This window comes from Lolium perenne, chromosome 4 (assembly GCF_019359855.2).
Source record: "Lolium perenne isolate Kyuss_39 chromosome 4, Kyuss_2.0, whole genome shotgun sequence".
Taxonomy (NCBI): Eukaryota; Viridiplantae; Streptophyta; class Magnoliopsida; order Poales; family Poaceae; genus Lolium; species Lolium perenne.
This window is the reverse complement of record NC_067247.2, coordinates 226,712,470-226,730,947: the sequence shown is the minus strand read 5'-3', so window position 1 is coordinate 226,730,947 and position 18,478 is coordinate 226,712,470. Positions and strand designations below refer to the sequence as shown.

The window sequence follows — 18,478 nt, the reverse complement described above, 5'->3', positions numbered from 1 at the left end:
TTATTTATATTTTTCCGAGCTAAATTGAATTAGATATGAATTTTTAAAGTTCCTACTATTTTCACGAATATTGAAATATCTGTAAATACTAAATGTACCGGTTGGGTTTGTACCCACAGACGCAGACACGTGGGGACAAGGCCAGGTCAGATGCCACATGGGCAAAGACTGGTCAAAGGCCAAGCGATGGCCCCACGGCCACGTCGGCCATGCCGGCGACTCAACGCCGGTGACCTGTTGGAGGCGGCGCCGCCGTTTTTAAGGCCCCCGGGAGATGAGACTAGGCGTTTCGGAGCCTCCTCAACTCCCTGAGGCTGATGGCGGTGACGGTTTGTGGAATGGATCACCGGAGCTAGCTCCGGTGAGCACTACCGCGGCGGCGTGACTCCGTCGACTATCGATCGGACGCTAGGAACATCTATTTAGCGTAATAGGGGGTGCAGAAGATTCGCAGACTCACCACAAAGCTGATAGGCTGCTCGAGGAAGACGGGGATGGTCGGAGTTGCCCTCACGGACATGGTTTCCGATGAGCACCTGAGAAAGGGAACGGGCAATTTCTACCGATTGAGCACGCCGTTTCTCGATTCCTTCCACCAGATCGATCCTCACACTCCTGCGCTTCTTGTGGACTACCTATGAGCTCCTGGGGTGGTCTCCTCCGACGAGTTCATGCTCGACGCCGGCGACTACTGTGAGGTGGTGGCGACAAATATGGAGGCTAGCGAGCAATTGATTGAGCGGAGGGGCATTAGGGTTCTACGGCGGAGCTTATCGTGGCCTTTATAGCACAATGCGAGGCTGGGCTCGGCGTCTCGCCGGCGGCAGTGGCCTGGATGCAATCGACGATGTCGGTCGTGTACTGGGCGCGAATCTTGGTGCACCGATTAGTAGCGGATGCCACTAGAGTTCGCCACGGCTCTGGAGTGGAGGTTGACGTCCGGGGCTCGTCCATATCGGCGACGAGGACGTGGCCGGCGAAGTGGCTCACGCCTTCGCCGTGTCGACCATGCGGAGAAAGAAGATGGTTCCTTCCTCTGCGAATCGTTACGATGGGCCTGTTCTGGTGCTGGCTCTTGGGCTGATAATGGGTTATATTGCTGGGCTGCGCCACGGGCTGCACGGCCAGGTGAGCCTGGTAAGTCTTCTTTTCTTTTCAGTTTTTATTTTCTATTTTCAATTCTGTTTTAAATTTCATTTCATGTTTTGTTGATTTAAATTTAACATGAATTTGCAGGTATCTGGTTATTTAACTCCCCTTAAGTCTATTTAGAATAATCACTATGTCACTGGTTTGTTTAACACAAATATATGGTTCTATTTGTTTGTTTGGGAGCTTTTGTTCCAAATTTCGATTGGGCATGAGTTTATGTATTCATTATAATCTTAGGTTTTTCTTGTGAAACAAATCCTTTGGAATATTTATAGTTTATACTTTGAACTCAGAGTATATTAGAGATTATTATTAGGACTTAGTTTCCATTTGGGGGAGTGATCCCTTGCTTATTATTTGATGTGCATAATTATGTGTTAACAAATTGGAACCTAAGGTTTAATTGATGGACAATTCTAGGGTTCCAATACTATTTACCTAATGACACATGGGTTGGAACTTAATTTTGGTTTAAGTTTTAGTTGTGATCACCCAAGTGATATACAAATTAGGTTTAGGACATAATTCTAAGTTATAGAGGTGAAATGATACCATATTGCATGTGCTAGGTTTTAATCTCCTCTAACCATGATAAGAGGGTTTATTACTTAACATTTTATGTTCTCCTCTAGTTACTAAGATGTTGAGAATTGGTTTTATCCTCTACCAATAGATTTCTATTATTATCCTTAATTTATTATTGAAGTAACTAAAGTAGCTATACTTCTTTTTTATAGTCAACTTTGGTTATATTGATGAAGGTTTTCTCACCATATAAATTATAGACTTTAACTCTAAGCTTTTCTTATGTGCTTATATCTTCTACTTCAAGTTCTTAGGGTTTATGATCATTACTAAATTTATAATGATCAAGGTTTGGATTCCTAGGGATCTCTCATTGCATGGGTTTCTCACTTCTATGATCAAGCATTGTCTTGATCAAATAAGGTATAGTACTTCTAATTTACCTTCTTGAATGGGACTACTATGGTTGTCTCATTAGTTTATATCCCAGGAGAATGCCTGAGATATTACTTAGGATTCTTTCCAGGGAATGATGATATAACCATCTGGTTATATAAATAGTTCTCTTCCCCAAGTCCAAGTGTTGCCTCATTAGCTTGAGTGTAACACCATAACTTGAGCTCTCTTATATAATGAATGGATTATTCTAGGTTCTATGGTATGTTCACAAGATCTCAATAAGTATTTAGTCTAAAACTCCACTTGGCTATCTTGATTGAATTATTCTCCTCCTTACTTTATCAATTCATGGATATGATATTATTCCATGAGATATTAGGTTATCTCACCCCTCCTAGATGAAATGGTTGATCTCGTCATACTTTGGTTCAAAGGTTGTCCTTTATTCTTAAATAGGTAAAGTTAGAATTAGTATGATTGGTCTCTCTCATTTGGGAAGGTCTTTAATACTAACCTAAAGTTATTCTCCAAAGATAATGATGTGGTCACCAATATCCATGGTTAACATAAATGGGTTCTCTCTTTAGGAAATGTCTTGAATAATATCCTAGGGTTCCTCTTAAAGATGATGATTTAAATACTTGGATGTATATCCAAGGTTTAGCTCAAAGTTTATCATTGCTTCTCTAATAAATAATATAGAACTCTCACCTCTCTAGGTTTGATGTGTAATAACTTGGAATGGAGAAGAACATATACTTCTAGAGTTGATCTCCTTGTCTTGTTTCCAAGATTGAAATAGAATGAATACCATGAGGTTCATGGTAAGGTCAAGGATTAGATTAAGACATGGAAAAGACTAGTCAAGAATGGTTTCTCCATTTTATTGTTACTTGGTTTGTAATTGAGCAGATGTTCTTATGTTATGGCAATGATTACCATATTATGATCTGTTATAAGATCAAATAATTGATCATTGTGTAAAGTGTTGTTGTGTTGATTATTAGTTCCATTTGATCTAACCCCTTAGATCAAATCATCTCTTTCCAAAACAAGGTTTTAACAAAGTCACATTGAGGTTTATAGCGCTTGACTTGATGAGATACTTCAATTCCACCAAGGTCAAGTGAAACTTCAGTTACTGTGACTGTTTTACTTTAAAGCGCGAAAATTCCCCGGATTTTCTATGCATGAATGCAATGCACACATCTATTTACTCTATTTTTGTAACCCCAATACCTGGGATATTACACCCACCCCCTCCCTTCACGCGCGGAAAAATGTTAGGCGAGTAGTAAAATGGCATGACCAACAAGTTTCAAGTAAAATTTCGAATATAACCAGAATGTACCAATTGATAGATGAGTTAACTTGGCTTCATGGAAAAAATAATGTCATGTAAATGAGTTAACTTGGCTTTCCTACCCTTGAATCCATAGGAAACTTTGTACTAATACAGTATAATGATCACCTGAGTTATTACACCAACAGGTCTGTCACTTACATGTGGTTCCCATGCGTGAGGTTCCACACTTCAGTGAGCACAAGTCATGTGCGTTAGGTAGGCAAACTCCCATCTTCTTTGTCAAGAGAAGATGCATCAAGACTCTCTCTCTCTCTCTCTCTCTCTCTCTCTCTCTCTCTCCAGTTATCCACCTCTAAAATCGATGCATATGTAGCGGCTACATATATATTCTTGGTCATAATCCCCTTATCTAAAGATGATGGATGCATGGCTTCACGTCGTCGTCGCTTTCATCATCATTATCTTCGTCGTCCGAGTAGTAGTACTTCCTGCACATTGTTCCGTCGAACACCTTCACTGTGAGCACATCATCGCCTTCATATTTGAAGTGTACGAAGCAGCCGAAATCCACACCGTGCGCGATGGCGAAATTCTCCCAGCCCTTGTCGAGGTACATCCGGCCTTGTCCGTCAAATAGGACCTCCACGGTCCTGAGACGAGGACCGCAGTCAGCTGCTCGCAGATACACCTTAGCTGGCTCCCGTCAAGATAGTTCGCAAACTTTTTTGGGAGAGCCTGCAAAGAGATCGAGCGCCGATCGTTTGAAATTAAAGGTTTTTTAGAACATGCCCATAATCAATCACATGCATCATATATGTGGGAACGCGTACGTACCTTCTTGACCAAAGGGTCTTCATAGACGACGATGAAGAACTCCTCTATGATCAAAGGCAGTGTTGACGGTGGTGGTGGCTGTCACACCCCAATTTTGAAACCTTGATTTATTGTCCTTAGTGCAAAAATTAGGGGGAACAAAAACTTTTTCTATAAACTAATTGGATGAGTTGCCTTGATCTGTTTGTTATGATGAATTGCTTTGACCTGTTGGTAGACGTATTATCTTGTTTTGCTTGTTGAGTTTTGTCTTGAGCTAACCCAAAGAACAACACCTCTAGTGGTCAAACAAACAACTCACCAAAATAAAACACATATGTGACTTAGGAAAACTTGTTTTCCTTTTTACTACATCAAACCCTTCTCCTGATGGCAACATGAGTGTGTCATCTTAATATTCCTCTTTGTGAAAATCTAGCTCAAATCATCCTTAATTCAAAACTTGGTATCATCTACCCCTTGCTACATCTTTCTCTTATACCCACTCATCCTGGTTGATTCTGAAGCCAAGTCAACCATCTGTGTTGACAGGCTTAAAATGTCCAGACTATGGCGATTGATTCTCTAAGCACCCACAACTGTTATTGTTGACTTCAAGGCATGGATCCCATCTATGCAACACCCTCTTCAACCTCCACGTCCTGCATGTCTCAGTCAATCCTTGCAACTCATATATTCAACTTGATCTGGTATCCTATCCCATGTTCTAGCACCAGATCACTTCTTCCTCTTTTACCTCTTGTTTTTGTTTTCATCCAAGTTTATCTTCACAAAACCAAGAGTGGGAATGATGGATACATTTTGTAGCCATCATCTACCCTTGAGAACACTTCTCCCTAAATTAGTTCTCTTTCTCAAAACCCTACTGTTTCCTTCTCTGGTTTTGACCACAAAACCACTTCTAGTTTTATTAAAGCTTCCCAAAATATTTCTTCAAAGAAAACAAGGAACTAAAATGGGTTTTGTTTTTCATCTCATTTCTGCCAAGTACTGATTTCTAAAACATTATTTTCTATCTTACTTTCTTTTCAGCAAAGGGCTTGTTTATGATACCTATACCATTTCTTGTTTTTCCTCTTGCTTATTTTACATTTGAGAAAACTCTACTTTACTTGAGGAAGTAAGTAGAACATTTTAAACTCCTATGTTCCAATTAGTTCTCTCAACATTTTCAAATTCCATTCCACTTGAGTTCATTCCCAATTGTCCCTAGACAATTGAGGTGTTTCAAATACTTTTCAAACAAGTTCTATTTCAAATGACAACTCTTGCACATCTTGTGTACATCTCTGATCTACCCCATAATGTTCCTTCATCCTCCAACTCTTGATCAAGTATATGATCTCTTGATACTTTCTATTGGACTCCCTTCAACTAAACCCTAGACTCAGGGAGTAATTCAAATCCCTCCCAATTGACCTCTTATTTGAAGAACAAGTTATATTTCATCATACCCATCTCGATCCTCTATTCTTTTCCATCACTACCTTGACCTCATGAATTGAAGATTTATGTCACCTTCATACTCCTTTTTATCTATATGTATCTACCCCTATCTTTTATCATCATCAAAGTCACTCATTGACATTATCTTCTCAACATCATGCCTTGGTCTATACACATGAATGTTGTGCACCTTTCTCATTGTTCACTTGTTTGGCAAGATTGTAGCCGGCCAATTTGGGTATGCATTCAAATTTCGGCCAGCCATTTCCTCCTTACTTTCTTCTCTTGCAAGCCTTGACTCCCAACTACCCCAACAAATAAATGGGCAGCCACCCACCATAGCCAATCAAAGAAGGAGGCAGCCACCATCCTCCCTCTTTATAAGGAGGTTGGCCGGCCACTCCACCTCCCCTTTGCTCATTTTTCTCACTCTCCACTCCCTCACACTCTCCCCCTGCCCTCCACCACGAGCTGCTGCTCCTCCTAGCAACCATGGCCGGCCATGGCCATGAATATCCACCAAGATGAAGCTCCCCTCCTCCCTCAAGCTCCTCCTCACCATGAGAGCCTCCCTCTCCATCTTCTCCCCAACCCTAGATGGTTTAATCTCCTCTTCTTCTTCCTCCATTGCTAAGATTGGATCTTGATGCAGGTGCATGTTGGTCCAAGCATGGAGAAGCTTGAGCAATCCTCAGATCTGAAGTTCTTGAGCAAAGTTCGTCCAAATCCCTGCAGTAATTTCTGCTATCTTGCTGTTTCAGATTCTGGTACGAACTTGTAAAATCCACCAAATCTCGCGTGCAGATGCAAATCGAGTGATTCAAAGTTCCGCGGATAGGTATTCAAAGGATCTACAACTTGGCGTTGGTCTCATCCTCAAATTCGTTACAGATTCTCCCTGGTAAATAAAGTTCTGGAAACATGCAGATTCACTGTTTCTTAGATTTGTTCCGTTTTACAAAACCTTTTTGAGCAAACTCAACTGCGGGTGAAAGCCCTCTTCAATACCTTCATTTTGGCGGTAGTTTCACTTCGATTAACCTCCTGAAACTGAAATGGTTCACAGATCAAGATCTGGACAGATCTAGCTTTGTCGAATTAAACCAGGAGCTTGGGAACGAATTTTTGAATGAAACAAATTGGGTAAGAACCAGCTTTTCAATACCTTTCCGATGCAGTTGACCTAATATTTTTATGAGTCGTGTACGATTTGTGGTGAATTAAACTTGTTCTATGTGTTCTGCAGACATGGCTGTTAGCTTTTAAATCACCAAAAATCCATTTTTGAACCTAATTGAGTGATTCCAGTTCTGTAGGACTACGGAATGTTTTCTTAATCATCTCAAACAAGTTTAAAACCTTTATCTGTTCTGTAACTCTAGAGGTAAAGCAAATGGTATAGACATGCAGTAATCTTGTCAATCCATTTGTGAGAGTTTCAGAAACAATTTTAACCCAAATCCAATTGTGTATGCCTCTCTGTTTAAATACCTTTCAAATGCCAGTGGTCCCATAGTTTTAGGATTTTTCTACGATTTATGGCTTACAGATCTTGTTTTCTGTACAGTCAGATTCAAACAAATTCCTAAATTTGTAGGTTTAATATTTTTGAGTGAATCCAATTGGGTTAGTCTTGTATTAGTACTGGCCATCTAGGAAAAATAGTGTTAGTCTCTGTTCATGCATTTTTGTTACTGTTAGTAATGTGTATGTGTGACATGGGTTGTTGTAGCAAAACTTTTTGGTTTATTTGGAAACCTTAACCACCTCTTTGCATTAAAAATTGGTCAACCAATGTTTTATTCTTACAAAACAAAACCTCTGCAACTTAACCTTAGTTCTATTGTTGGCTTAAGTTTTCCAATGATGTGGAATATTGTTTACTTCCTATTCTTGTGTAGTGTTATGTAAGCTTTATAAAATAGAGAGAATGATTTCCCGCTTTTCCAAAAATGTTTCAAATTATAATATGAACGTTTGTGATGCCAAACTAATGCACTTGTTCTCTTTATGATGTTATCTACCAGGGGATATTTGGTTTATACCATGGTGATAACCGAGAGAGGCAATTGCTAAGCATGGTACTCTCATACCTTTATTAGGTAAATAAAATGGCGTTTCTTCTAGATGCTTTGTAGTATCTATATGTCCTTAATATGTTAGCCTTAGTAGAGTGGTTAGTTTTTGATTGATGCTTGTTGCTTATTGTTTTGTTGGTGCTATGTGTTTGATTGTGTTCCTTTTATATTTTCCGGCGATAGATGCGAACAATTACGGAGAAGAAGAAGAAGTGGATTGGACAAGGTTTTTATTTATATTGTTGGAATTCTTTTGATGGAGTTGAAGAAGTCCAGGGAAAAAAAAAGCCAACCAAGGCAAGCCATCTCTTGATCTCTAAATGTTGAATCACATACTGTGGTTACTTTGTTGTTATTATTGTCTCTCAATTTATCTTGTGTTGTTTCTACTTTTGTTGTTGGAGCATGCTCACCGTGAGCATGTTTAGTCTCTTTGGCACCTCACCGACAACCCCCTTTAGTGACATGGTGGTTGTCATCATCATGATCTCGGTGTACCCTCTAAGTGTGATGGGTATGCCCACTTACCTTGAGTGTGTCGACCTCTCGACACCCTTTTTGCACCCCTTCGTGGTATGATAGTTAGTATCGTGCCCTTGTTATATCTTCTACTTTGAGTTATGCTATGCATACTTACTCCCAAGTGGGCCGAACCTCTTGTTGATGCTATACATACTTACTCTCAAGTATGTTGCACCCTTGTTGATGTTCTGCATACTTACTCTCGAGTATGTTGAACCCCTTGTTGATCTTATGCATGCTTACCCTAAGCATGTATGCCCCCCCTTTGACTGCCTATATTATCATCTTCTTAGTGGTACGATGATTAACATCATGACCCTTGTTTAATCATCCTACTTATATTGTCCCTACACATGCTTATCCTAAGTATGTATGATCCCCTTGACACCTCATTTATCACCTCCTTAATGGTATGATGGCTAGCATCATGCCATTGTTGTCTCGTTCTTACATGAAACTATAGGTTGGGAACCCCTTGGAAAAATACCTTGTTGAAAAGAACTTTTGAAAAACCTTGGGTGAGTTGGACTTACCTAAGTGTGTGATTATGAAAGAAAAGGATCTTGGCAAAGATGGTTGGAAAGAGAATCTTGTTTATGAAAACTTTGGCGTCTAAGTATTCACCCGTGACAATTAACCCGCGCAACCACAGCTACTCCAACGTGGGCACGGAGCTTAGCGTGACGTTTGTTCTTCTTAGCATGAGGCACCGCACAACTATACAAGGGTACGGTTACCCCCGAGTCCGGGTTGTCATTGTTGGGACAATAGTATAACAGGAGGCCTTCGGGGCTGACCCGTCCGGAAGACACTATGGGTCTCCTGGCTTGGCGGTGGAGCCACGCTCAAAGGGAGGTGAGCTGCCACGGTGACGGGGAGGTACATACTCCATAGGGTAGGACCTCTTGCTAAGTCGAATGGGCGAAAGGCTATGTTCGGGTATCCGTCGTGGCATATGTTGTTATGCGGGGATGATGCCCACACGATAGGTATCCGGATAGAGGTGGGGAAAGTGTGCAAACTCTGCAGAGTAAAATCTATTCGAATAGCCGCGTCCGCGGTCATGGACGGTTGGAATGGCTGTTGCTTAGCCTGATGAGCTTTGTTTTACAAAATTGTTTGACAAAGGAAAGGAAATAACTTGTTTGAAGTACCGGAAGGGTACGGGAAAGGATGTGTCAACCATATGGAGATGGTCGGGAAGGATAAATAAAATTGGGTTACCCCATCCTAGTGTTTTATGTTGTGGAACTCTTTTGAAGTATCTTCTTCAACAAAAATATAGAGATGTCATAGGATATCTTTTGAAGTATCTTCTTCAACAAAAATATAGAGATGTCATAGGATATCTTTTGAAGTATCTTCTTCAACAAAGATATAGAGATGTCATAGAACCCTCTTAGTGTCCCCTTCAACTGTGATGTGGGATGCTATATCCACAAGAGAAACTGATTCTCGTTCACATGCTATATCCACAAGAGAAACTGATTCTCTTTCACATGTTATATCCACCAGAGAAACTTTTCTTCCTCTCTTGTCTTCTGTAGTTAGAATTGTTATCACCTTCTTGATGGTTTGCGAGTACAATTCAAATGTACTCACGGCTTTGTCCCTGGCTATTTACTTGGCCAGACCTGGAGGACTTCGACAGATGAAGAAGGAGTTGACGACGTCTATGCGAGCTAGGAACGTCTTCCCAGTCAGTTGCCTGTAGGGTTAAGGCAGATGACTTGGGCTCTACGCTGCTGAAGTGATTCTGCTACTCTGATGATTAGATTAGGCCCTTCGAGGCTATCTTGTAAAGATGGGTCATGTGACCTTATTGTAATTTTCTTATTCCGTTTTGTAAAGGATGATGTATTTGATATCAGTTCGGTTATGTGTTCACGGCACACTGATCATGGGAACGTGAACTGTATACATAATAGGGTATTTCGGACAGCTAGTCTGGGGTCCCCACAGAGCTGGTATCAGAGCTATCCTGACTGTAGGAGACCTTAGTTAGCATGGACGTTAGTTAGGAAACAAGTACTTGGGGAAAAACTATTTACAAAATAAATTCTTTCCTTAGTCGGAAGCATAGCTTCTACTCCTCTTATTTTTTTTCAAAACTTCTAAATTCTTATCTCTCCGGTTTATAAAAAGGATTGAAAATTCTTACTCTATTGTCTCATCCACTTCAAACTTACATATTGGACGATGTCCCCAACTCAGACCGGAGAGTCGAACTCAAAGATGACTCAATCCTTCGGGAAGACTCAAGTAGCTCCAACTGCAGTTATTGAAGATTGGATGTCGACTTAGCCGTACGCATAAAGGGATAGGAAGATCATGTATTTGGTTGTCGCCAAAGTCTGTCGATGAGCTGACCTTGTTCCTCCGTGGACTTGCACTTTTTGCAGTCGTCAGGGATCAAGTCCTCTGTTCTTGACTAGTAATTTTTAGGCCAGCCACAAGAAGATCTCGACTTCGGAGAGCACCTCAGCGGCTACCCCTTCGAAGACCTCTCGTCCTCGGGATGTTGAGAACAGAAGACTATGCAGTTTTCGTCTCCACCTCAACATCGGAGACTCAACACCAGGCCTGCTTTACCACCAACAGCTTCAAAAGTCCTTATTGAAGCCGATGCCGGCGGTATGAAGACATCAACATATGTGACCAGCTCAAACCAATAGGATGGATAGGACAAACTCAATCGCTTTGATTGAGCTACCCCCGCGCATTAAGAATTTCTGGGTACTTAGAGTACCATGTTTGGTTTGATGATTGTTTGTTGTTTCCTAGTGTGTTGCCTTGAGTGTTTTTATCTGTTTGTTGTGTGCATAATTGTCTTGATCCTTCGGTTTGAAAAACACCCTCGGTGTGATAACCTAGCTTAGACAACCTCCCTAAGATGTTTTTACCCTCATCAACCACGCCGTTAGAATACTAACTGCTAGTTACTGGATAAGTTAACTCTGTTAACCATCGATTCTCAACCGTCAGAGAAACTAACCCAGACCCCTATCCACGCCGACTACTTTCAAGATCAGCTGGAGCATCTCTACTACGCCAAGAAAGCAGAAGCCCGCACCTTCATAAGTGACTACACATCTGCGAGAAGACATACTAACTTGGTCTAACCTTGGAGTATAATCGCGCTAACCTCGAGGATATCTTTTTGAAAACCACCCCCTAACACACCGTCTAACGAGCTGAGCGAACAATAGCGTCAAAGCCAAGCTACATCACATGGTTCATTAGGTCCTCATCAAGTGAAGCTCCTGAAGATACTTCAAGACTCAAGAGTTTAGGCGTAGTTACCCGCTAACTACTTAGCTGGTAGAAGTCAGCATCGACCCTCAAGCTGAAGATTGTCTTCGACGACCTCTATTGGTGCTTAAAATAGATACCAACCAGGCGTTTCGTCGACTTACTAACTCACCGCATGTCCCAAACGGTTTAGTTAACACCGTGAGTGCCTCTTGAAGTTGTGGTCTGCACGTCGCCCCTGAAGGTTCTTCAACTGAATACGGAAGATCGATGACTTCTTCAGAAGCCCTAGGCAGAACCACAAGGCAGAAGCTCTGAGTTTTTCCGAGAACCCGATGAAAAATCTTAAGGGTGGAAGACTCTGTCTTCCACTAAAAGTTGGAGCTAACCCTAGAATTTTAAACCTTTCTAAAAACACCGTTGGAAACGTGGGATTGCACTAACTCCCCTCGAAGCCGTGGACTACACAACGCTCTCTGAAGATGTTCGACTCAAGACGAGGGATCAGTGGCTTCTCCAAGAATCGCCAGACAAGACCCGTGGCCGAAGCTTACAGTTTTTAACGCCCTCCCTGATAAACAATTTTAAGGGTGGAAGACTTTGTCTTCCACTAAAATCAAGCTAACTCTAAAAGGTTTTCAACCCTGCTAGAGCACCGTTGGAGTGCACTAATCTTGAACCCCCGCTAGGATGGCTTAGAAGTTTCAGGTCTAACACCTACATGGAGTAGTCAACCTCTTCATGAAGCTCGCCATCGGCAGGAATCCATCATGCCTCCCAGAAGATGAAGCCACGACCATCTCAACAATGGCGCATCTACAGAAGAATGGAGTCTAACTTTAGTTGAACTTTACAACCCTCTAGTTCTACGCTTAGTAATCTCGGGACGAGATCATTTTAAGGGTGGAAGAGTCTGTCACACCCCAATTTTGAAACCTTGATTTATTGTCCTTAGTGCAAAAATTAGGGGGAACAAAAACTTTTTCTATAAACTAATTGGATGAGTTGCCTTGATCTGTTTGTTATGATGAATTGCTTTGACCTGTTGGTAGACGTATTATCTTGTTTTGCTTGTTGAGTTTTGTCTTGAGCTAACCCAAAGAACAACACCTCTAGTGGTCAAACAAACAACTCACCAAAATAAAACACATATGTGACTTAGGAAAACTTGTTTTCCATTTTACTACATCAAACCCTTCTCCTGATGGCAACATGAGTGTGTCATCTTAATATTCCTCTTTGTGAAAATCTAGCTCAAATCATCCTTAATTCAAAACTTGGTATCATCTACCCCTTGCTACATCTTTCTCTTATACCCACTCATCCTGGTTGATTCTGAAGCCAAGTCAACCATCTGTGTTGACAGGCTTAAAATGTCCAGACTATGGCGATTGATTCTCTAAGCACCCACAACTGTTATTGTTGACTTCAAGGCATGGATCCCATCTATGCAACACCCTCTTCAACCTCCACGTCCTGCATGTCTCAGTCAATCCTTGCAACTCATATATTCAACTTGATCTGGTATCCTATCCCATGTTCTAGCACCAGATCACTTCTTCCTCTTTTACCTCTTGTTTTTGTTTTCATCCAAGTTTATCTTCACAAAACCAAGAGTGGGAATGATGGATACATTTTGTAGCCATCATCTACCCTTGAGAACACTTCTCCCTAAATTAGTTCTCTTTCTCAAAACCCTACTGTTTCCTTCTCTGGTTTTGACCACAAAACCACTTCTAGTTTTATTAAAGCTTCCCAAAATATTTCTTCAAAGAAAACAAGGAACTAAAATGGGTTTTGTTTTTCATCTCATTTCTGCCAAGTACTGATTTCTAAAACATTATTTTCTATCTTACTTTCTTTTCAGCAAAGGGCTTGTTTATGATACCTATACCATTTCTTGTTTTTCCTCTTGCTTATTTTACATTTGAGAAAACTCTACTTTACTTGAGGAAGTAAGTAGAACATTTTAAACTCCTATGTTCCAATTAGTTCTCTCAACATTTTCAAATTCCATTCCACTTGAGTTCATTCCCAATTGTCCCTAGACAATTGAGGTGTTTCAAATACTTTTCAAACAAGTTCTATTTCAAATGACAACTCTTGCACATCTTGTGTACATCTCTGATCTACCCCATAATGTTCCTTCATCCTCCAACTCTTGATCAAGTAGATGATCTCTTGATACTTTCTATTGGACTCCCTTCAACTAAACCCTAGACTCAGGGAGTAATTCAAATCCCTCCCAATTGACCTCTTATTTGAAGAACAAGTTATATTTCATCATACCCATCTCGATCCTCTATTCTTTTCCATCACTACCTTGACCTCATGAATTGAAGATTTATGTCACCTTCATACTCCTTTTTATCTATATGTATCTACCCCTATCTTTTATCATCATCAAAGTCACTCATTGACATTATCTTCTCAACATCATGCCTTGGTCTATACACATGAATGTTGTGCACCTTTCTCATTGTTCACTTGTTTGGCAAGATTGTAGCCGGCCAATTTGGGTATGCATTCAAATTTCGGCCAGCCATTTCCTCCTTACTTTCTTCTCTTGCAAGCCTTGACTCCCAACTACCCCAACAAATAAATGGGCAGCCACCCACCATAGCCAATCAAAGAAGGAGGCAGCCACCATCCTCCTCTTTATAAGGAGGTTGGCCGGCCACTCCACCTCCCCTTTGCTCATTTTTCTCACTCTCCACTCCCTCACACTCTCCCCCTGCCCTCCACCACGAGCTGCTGCTCCTCCTAGCAACCATGGCCGGCCATGGCCATGAATATCCACCAAGATGAAGCTCCCCTCCTCCCTCAAGCTCCTCCTCACCATGAGAGCCTCCCTCTCCATCTTCTCCCCAACCCTAGATGGTTTAATCTCCTCTTCTTCTTCCTCCATTGCTAAGATTGGATCTTGATGCAGGTGCATGTTGGTCCAAGCATGGAGAAGCTTGAGCAATCCTCAGATCTGAAGTTCTTGAGCAAAGTTCGTCCAAATCCCTGCAGTAATTTCTGCTATCTTGCTGTTTCAGATTCTGGTACGAACTTGTAAAATCCACCAAATCTCGCGTGCAGATGCAAATCGAGTGATTCAAAGTTCCGCGGATAGGTATTCAAAGGATCTACAACTTGGCGTTGGTCTCATCCTCAAATTCGTTACAGATTCTCCCTGGTAAATAAAGTTCTGGAAACATGCAGATTCACTGTTTCTTAGATTTGTTCCGTTTTACAAAACCTTTTTGAGCAAACTCAACTGCGGGTGAAAGCCCTCTTCAATACCTTCATTTTGGCGGTAGTTTCACTTCGATTAACCTCCTGAAACTGAAATGGTTCACAGATCAAGATCTGGACAGATCTAGCTTTGTCGAATTAAACCAGGAGCTTGGGAACGAATTTTTGAATGAAACAAATTGGGTAAGAACCAGCTTTTCAATACCTTTCCGATGCAGTTGACCTAATATTTTTATGAGTCGTGTACGATTTGTGGTGAATTAAACTTGTTCTATGTGTTCTGCAGACATGGCTGTTAGCTTTTAAATCACCAAAAATCCATTTTTGAACCTAATTGAGTGATTCCAGTTCTGTAGGACTACGGAATGTTTTCTTAATCATCTCAAACAAGTTTAAAACCTTTATCTGTTCTGTAACTCTAGAGGTAAAGCAAATGGTATAGACATGCAGTAATCTTGTCAATCCATTTGTGAGAGTTTCAGAAACAATTTTAACCCAAATCCAATTGTGTATGCCTCTCTGTTTAAATACCTTTCAAATGCCAGTGGTCCCATAGTTTTAGGATTTTTCTACGATTTATGGCTTACAGATCTTGTTTTCTGTACAGTCAGATTCAAACAAATTCCTAAATTTGTAGGTTTAATATTTTTGAGTGAATCCAATTGGGTTAGTCTTGTATTAGTACTGGCCATCTAGGAAAAATAGTGTTAGTCTCTGTTCATGCATTTTTGTTACTGTTAGTAATGTGTATGTGTGACATGGGTTGTTGTAGCAAAACTTTTTGGTTTATTTGGAAACCTTAACCACCTCTTTGCATTAAAAATTGGTCAACCAATGTTTTATTCTTACAAAACAAAACCTCTGCAACTTAACCTTAGTTCTATTGTTGGCTTAAGTTTTCCAATGATGTGGAATATTGTTTACTTCCTATTCTTGTGTAGTGTTATGTAAGCTTTATAAAATAGAGAGAATGATTTCCCGCTTTTCCAAAAATGTTTCAAATTATAATATGAACGTTTGTGATGCCAAACTAATGCACTTGTTCTCTTTATGATGTTATCTACCAGGGGATATTTGGTTTATACCATGGTGATAACCGAGAGAGGCAATTGCTAAGCATGGTACTCTCATACCTTTATTAGGTAAATAAAATGGCGTTTCTTCTAGATGCTTTGTAGTATCTATATGTCCTTAATATGTTAGCCTTAGTAGAGTGGTTAGTTTTTGATTGATGCTTGTTGCTTATTGTTTTGTTGGTGCTATGTGTTTGATTGTGTTCCTTTTATATTTTCCGGCGATAGATGCGAACAATTACGGAGAAGAAGAAGAAGTGGATTGGACAAGGTTTTTATTTATATTGTTGGAATTCTTTTGATGGAGTTGAAGAAGTCCAGGGAAAAAAAAAGCCAACCAAGGCAAGCCATCTCTTGATCTCTAAATGTTGAATCACATACTGTGGTTACTTTGTTGTTATTATTGTCTCTCAATTTATCTTGTGTTGTTTCTACTTTTGTTGTTGGAGCATGCTCACCGTGAGCATGTTTAGTCTCTTTGGCACCTCACCGACAACCCCCTTTAGTGACATGGTGGTTGTCATCATCATGATCTCGGTGTACCCTCTAAGTGTGATGGGTATGCCCACTTACCTTGAGTGTGTCGACCTCTCGACACCCTTTTTGCACCCCTTCGTGGTATGATAGTTAGTATCGTGCCCTTGTTATATCTTCTACTTTGAGTTATGCTATGCATACTTACTCCCAAGTGGGCCGAACCTCTTGTTGATGCTATACATACTTACTCTCAAGTATGTTGCACCCTTGTTGATGTTCTGCATACTTACTCTCGAGTATGTTGAACCCCTTGTTGATCTTATGCATGCTTACCCTAAGCATGTATGCCCCCCCTTTGACTGCCTATATTATCATCTTCTTAGTGGTACGATGATTAACATCATGACCCTTGTTTAATCATCCTACTTATATTGTCCCTACACATGCTTATCCTAAGTATGTATGATCCCCTTGACACCTCATTTATCACCTCCTTAATGGTATGATGGCTAGCATCATGCCATTGTTGTCTCGTTCTTACATGAAACTATAGGTTGGGAACCCCTTGGAAAAATACCTTGTTGAAAAGAACTTTTGAAAAACCTTGGGTGAGTTGGACTTACCTAAGTGTGTGATTATGAAAGAAAAGGATCTTGGCAAAGATGGTTGGAAAGAGAATCTTGTTTATGAAAACTTTGGCGTCTAAGTATTCACCCGTGACAATTAACCCGCGCAACCACAGCTACTCCAACGTGGGCACGGAGCTTAGCGTGACGTTTGTTCTTCTTAGCATGAGGCACCGCACAACTATACAAGGGTACGGTTACCCCCGAGTCGGGTTGTCATTGTTGGGACAATAGTATAACAGGAGGCCTTCGGGGCTGACCCGTCCGGAAGACACTATGGGTCTCCTGGCTTGGCGGTGGAGCCACGCTCAAAGGGAGGTGAGCTGCCACGGTGACGGGGAGGTACATACTCCATAGGGTAGGACCTCTTGCTAAGTCGAATGGGCGAAAGGCTATGTTCGGGTATCCGTCGTGGCATATGTTGTTATGCGGGGATGATGCCCACACGATAGGTATCCGGATAGAGGTGGGGAAAGTGTGCAAACTCTGCAGAGTAAAATCTATTCGAATAGCCGCGTCCGCGGTCATGGACGGTTGGAATGGCTGTTGCTTAGCCTGATGAGCTTTGTTTTACAAAATTGTTTGACAAAGGAAAGGAAATAACTTGTTTGAAGTACCGGAAGGGTACGGGAAAGGATGTGTCAACCATATGGAGATGGTCGGGAAGGATAAATAAAATTGGGTTACCCCATCCTAGTGTTTTATGTTGTGGAACTCTTTTGAAGTATCTTCTTCAACAAAAATATAGAGATGTCATAGGATATCTTTTGAAGTATCTTCTTCAACATAAATATAGAGATGTCATAGGATATCTTTTGAAGTATCTTCTTCAACAAAGATATAGAGATGTCATAGAACCCTCTTAGTGTCCCCTTCAACTGTGATGTGGGATGCTATATCCACAAGAGAAACTGATTCTCGTTCACATGCTATATCCACAAGAGAAACTGATTCTCTTTCACATGTTATATCCACCAGAGAAACTTTTCTTCCTCTCTTGTCTTCTGTAGTTAGAATTGTTATCACCTTCTTGATGGTTTGCGAGTACAATTCAAATGTACTCACGGCTTTGTCCCTGGCTATTTACTTGGCCAGACCTGGAGGACTTCGACAGATGAAGAAGGAGTTGACGACGTCTATGCGAGCTAGGAACGTCTTCCCAGTCAGTTGCCTGTAGGGTTAAGGCAGATGACTTGGGCTCTACGCTGCTGAAGTGATTCTGCTACTCTGATGATTAGATTAGGCCCTTCGAGGCTATCTTGTAAAGATGGGTCATGTGACCTTATTGTAATTTTCTTATTCCGTTTTGTAAAGGATGATGTATTTGATATCAGTTCGGTTATGTGTTCACGGCACACTGATCATGGGAACGTGAACTGTATACATAATAGGGTATTTCGGACAGCTAGTCCGGGGTCCCCACAGTGGCAATGATGATGATCCATCACCCCGGCCGCCCCTTCCCCTTCCCCTTCCCCTTCCCCTTCCCCTTCCCCTTCTGGTCGGCGTCCGAGACGTGGAAGCCATGGCAATGGGATCAAGTGTATG

The 18,478-nt window shown here is 41.1% G+C and overlaps 2 long non-coding RNA genes across 2 annotated transcripts; both read left to right on the top strand.

The window, feature by feature from the left end:
- The first annotated feature begins 6,087 nt into the window (after positions 1-6,087).
- Positions 6,088-8,335, top strand: LOC127323282 (uncharacterized). The gene is made up of 5 exons (XR_007865514.2): positions 6,088-6,377; positions 6,467-6,563; positions 6,729-6,805; positions 7,690-7,764; positions 7,924-8,335. It is a non-coding gene; the product is annotated as an uncharacterized lncRNA (long non-coding RNA).
- Positions 8,336-14,220: 5,885 nt separating this feature from the next.
- On the top strand, positions 14,221-16,467 carry LOC139829835 (uncharacterized). The gene is made up of 5 exons (XR_007865513.2): positions 14,221-14,509; positions 14,599-14,695; positions 14,861-14,937; positions 15,822-15,896; positions 16,056-16,467. It is a non-coding gene; the product is annotated as an uncharacterized lncRNA (long non-coding RNA).
- The last annotated feature ends 2,011 nt before the right edge of the window (positions 16,468-18,478 follow it).